Source organism: Caloenas nicobarica, chromosome 17 (assembly GCF_036013445.1).
Source record: "Caloenas nicobarica isolate bCalNic1 chromosome 17, bCalNic1.hap1, whole genome shotgun sequence".
NCBI lineage: Eukaryota > Metazoa > Chordata > Aves > Columbiformes > Columbidae > Caloenas > Caloenas nicobarica.
This window is the reverse complement of record NC_088261.1, coordinates 1,681,210-1,686,026: the sequence shown is the minus strand read 5'-3', so window position 1 is coordinate 1,686,026 and position 4,817 is coordinate 1,681,210.

The window sequence follows — 4,817 nt, the reverse complement described above, 5'->3', positions numbered from 1 at the left end:
TGAGCACAGCATAAACTCGATGTCATGCAAGTAATTTTAATCCTTTTTTAGAGCTGATGCAAAGTCAATTGTTTAATAGCGTTTGGTATATATGAAGTTCTCTGAAGGGCAGTGGGGGAGAATATTTTGCTTTGCACTAGATACATACTAATTGAGAAAAATGGAACAAAACAAAAAATTCTGGAACCGTGTGAAATGACAGATTTGATGTTTTAAATAGAAGTTCTTGCAGAATCCCAAATGTGCAGTTGCTCAAAAGCCAAAGTCTCAGTGATTCTGAGGAGACTTTGACCTGTGTGAGCAGCAAAGAACTGGGTTTGGTTCTGAAAAGTCGCTGGTTTAAATGTTTTCCACCTGCTGAGTTAATAGGATGGGATGAACTATAATTGCACATTTTCCTTCATCTCCTAACTAATCGTGACTCTGGCTGGCTGCTTTTTTATTTTATGTACGCACAGAAATTTACACTAAAACACAGACTTCTACATTCCCAGCAACTCAATTGTTTCTCCCTTTGGACTGAGGGGTAAAAAAAAAGAAATAATGCTTTAAAGTTGTATGATCTGTAATTTTCAATGGTGATTTTCTATTTTGTTCACCCGGTTTCTGTGCCCAGTAGAGGGGCCACCTAGATGAAGCAATAGTTCACTTTAAACACAAAATGTCTTATTTAATAATATAAAGATAAAAAACTATCTGCAAGGGATCTGTTAGTGTTTCTAAAAAAAAAAAATCATGCTTTATTAAATACAGGGGAGACTTCCTAAACTCCTGGGCTCTGTGTCTAACTCATTTATTTGCGTTTTGTATTGTTGCTCTGTTTTGCTGCTCTGTTTTGCATTTATATAAGCAAAATAACGGGTGATCTGTTTATTACAAACTTTTCCTTAATCCGGGCAAGTGCTGTTGATAAATACTGCGGTTTGCGCTTCTGCTCTATGCTGCTGCTTTATTGTTCAATCAATGGTTTTAAATGAGAATTTCACCAAATAGGTTCATTTTGTAGAAAACGTGTCTGCCAAGTGGCTTTTCTTCTTTTTTAAACTTCTTTGCTGTTTTGTAACAAGGTGGTTGTACAGCTCATTCCCTGTTAATTTAGGTGGCGATGTGATGCGGTTCGGTTTAGGTCAGTGTGTTAGGAAGGGGATGCCGGACTGCAGCCTGTGGTTTTTCGGAGCAGCCGTCGCTCCCGCGGGGCTTTTTCCGTCACCGGGGGCCGTTCCCATCCCCAAGGCTGAGCGAACCCTTCGGCGCTGCCCGGGACCTGCTCCGGAGGCCCCAGCTCTTCACAGATTGGAATTCCGTGCTCTTCAGAGCCAGCTCGGTGTTTCTGAAGACCCTAATCCAGCAACAATTGCACAGTCAAAACTCCTTTTGAAATCATTGTCACGTTGGGTTCTTGTAAGTCCTTGTTTACAAGAGCGTTTCCATTGACTCCAGGAGCGTTGTTGGGTGAATGGAGGTTTGCAGGAGAAGGGCCTCGAAAAAGATGTGCTGCCTGGATGGATTTTACATGCGCGCGCTAGTTTTTTTAACTGCGGAGACGTGGATGCGATGTGCGATGTCATTTCAAAAGCCTTTTTAGAAGTAATGACTCTCTTTTGATCTTTTCTTCCTCGGCTGCTGCTGGTTTCGGTGACCTTCACCTTGTTGCTCTGTCCCAGGGACGCTCCGTGTCTCAACGTGCGAGACAAGACTCGTGCGAACCCCGCGTGCCAGGCCGGTTACCGTTTACTGGGAAACAGGTACAAGGCAAATATTGTAAGTATGATTCCTCTTGAGTTAATCTACACGCAGGAGATATTTTGGAGGCTAATCCAAGTGTCTGTACAAATGCTGTGAGTTTCCAGCATCCAAGCAAGTCTGGTTCTGGCCCCACGTGGCGGTGCTGCCGCACGGGATGCTGCTCCGGCCCTTCCCTTGGCTGCTGGGATCTGTCTCCTCGGGCCTTTGCTCGGGGCACGCTTGGGGATTTGTAAAGATCTGTATCCCAGGAGTAAGAATGTACTTCAATTACGATTTGTAGACAAATGATGTATATTATTTTAATATGTGTATATGTACCCAGATGCTGAGCGCTGGGTACATGATACAAATCTATAAATAAATATAATTTAAAAATATCGGTGGTGATTTACATACTTTTGCCATCCTAGGAGGTGGCAGATACTCGGGAATGATTCCTTTTGCCATAGTCAGGATTTTTTCCCTGAACGAGAGTGCTCTATTTAAGCATTGCGTGTTCTTACAGTATGAAATACGAGCAGTTGCAGACTTCCTCTCTGTTACTACCCCTAGTAGATAAATTCACGTAGAATAAGATTAAGCAATGGATACGTATCCTTAAACGCTGTTGAGCTGGGAACAGGGAATTGCGATGCAGGAGCAGGTTCTGGAAGGTCTTTTCTTTGTGTCTGCCGTGGTACTGGGGTGCTCAGTGTTCCTCGTGTCAACAAAATATCCATCAAGTTATAAATTAAATTAATGGGACCATTAAAAATATATTTTGCTTGTAAATTCCTCTGGGATAGCTATCTTCTGTTTCTTTTTCAGTTGTATTTGTGGTGCTTTTAGCTATAGACCGCAAGGGTCATGCTTAGAAAGCGGAGTTTGTTGTCATCTGGAGTTTTTAATTCATTAAATGCAGAACTGTAACGCGGAAATTGAAGAGCTGCCGTGGCCGTGGAGTGAGCTGAGCTTCCCGTGCCCCCCCCGTCCTTGGGCCGTCTCTGGGGTGGTCACAGTGCTCGTGGGGCGGCGATTTCCCTGCCGTGTACTGGCCGTCGGTGCGTGGACCCGCGGAACGTGCGGCCCGTGGCTGGTTTTGTTGTGCGTGTGACGGTTCGGTTCCCCAAGAGCCCCCCCAGCCCCCTGCGTGACCCTCCTGGGGACGGGGACACAGCTGCTCCCTCCCAAGTCCTCAGTGCCAGGCCGGCTGCAAACCCAGGAATAGCTCCGCTTGCCTGACATGTGCTGCGCTGCTCAGGGAGCGTTTTGGGCAGCTGTAAGAAGGAGATTTTTTTTTTTTTCCTTTTCCTGATTGGTTTTAATACGAGCTTGTTTTCTGCAGAATCTGAGCCTGTCAAGAGGCCGCTGGTCTCTCACGTGGTTTGGAATGGAATCCTCAGCTTTGCTGAGCGAGGAAGCCCAGGTTTGCAGGACGGGTCTGGCGTGACTCTGCTGAAAGGTCCCGACGTGTGACCAGCATCGTTGTGCGGCACAGATTATGTGTGTGAGCTGGAAAACACCCCCTGACATCGGCAGAGCCAGAGCGAGATGGTGCCGAGGTTTTGGGGTGAAACGCTGGATCGTGCATCGTGTCCGGAGAGCGGCCGGTGCTGGTGTTTCTGTGCAGGGAAAGCGCACGTGGGCTTTGCACGCGAGAGTTCTCGTGGATGAAAAGTAGATTTTTTTTCTCTGCCTAAAAAAGGTTTTCTTCTAGTTTTTCAATTGTCTCTGGGTGGCCTTTAAAATTTTTATCTGCTGGAAGCATCTTCAGGCTGTGCATCTATTCAGACACGCTGTATTCATTCTATTTTTAGATATAAAAACCAGTAAGGGTTGATTAAATCTTTAAAACAATTGTGGTTTTTGAATGGGTGATGGGTGAGGAATATCAGAAATACTTAAGTAAATAAAGACACGGAACAAAAATAGTAATAAATATTTATAAGGAGAGTGGGTTTTTATGTACATAATCTAAATTTGCTGTTACATAATTTTAGTGGATAGTTTTTATGTGTGCTCTTTCCTGCTTCCCCCCAATTTTTTTATCTTCTTTCTTTCCCTTTCTCACTGACAAATTGTGTTACCGATTTAGAAAGAAAATCTTAAAATGAAATAGTACGACTGAAATGGAAAAGGCTGGCTTGGAAAATTACATTTCCTAGCCCAAGTGTGGGAAAGCGCAGCTCAGCTCCGGCTCGCAGCTGGTTTGGGGCAGCGCAGCCCGGGTGTGTGGGTCAAATTCTGCCGCTGACAACGCAATTCAATTAAATGCCGTGTAACCGGGCGGGTCTGTGCGGGATTCCTGCCGCTCCCGGTGCTGCCGCGCGCGGGCTACACCGCCGAGCAGCGGGACTGATGGCCTGACACTCCCAACACTTCTCTCCATTTACGTATTTAAGTAAAGAAATGCTCTGAAAAACGGATTCGTGTTGACAACCGGTAATTCTACAGACACGCGAGGATGCTGTGGTGTTTCACGGCCAAAGCTGCTCTGACAATTCCCTAAAATACGACAAGTTCCACAAATAGGTGGGAGCAAAAGCAGCTAAGTGGGAGAAATTAAAAGTGTTTTCTTGTAGTACAGACTGTTCAAAATGCACTTGTTTATCTGCTCTGCGTTTAGGGTGTTATTTCCATTTTAGCAAATAGGCATGTAAATAAAAAGTAAAATTAAGAGGAGAAATGCCAAAGAAATTATGTCAGTTAGTTTGATGGCTTCTGCTTATAAACAGGCAGAGGGGTTTACGGAACACACCGTGATGCATAAAAAGGCTTTCATGATCGTCTTAAATTAAAATGTATTGATATAATTTTTGTACAAATATTCCCCCACATGATTATGAGTCCAAACCACGGCAGCATGGTTGGAGGGCATGTGAACCAGAAATTAAAACCGAGCCTGAGAGTCTGATTTAATTACCCTGCTAAGTGAAAGGCAAAAGAGGGAGAATAAACAGCAAAGAACGGGACTCTGTTGGTGAAATATTTTAACAATCCATGACTTCCACGCACTGCATTTTCTGTTTGATGGTGGTTTATATTGACTGAATGCCCTTATCAAAACTGTTGAATTAATTGCGGGCTGATCA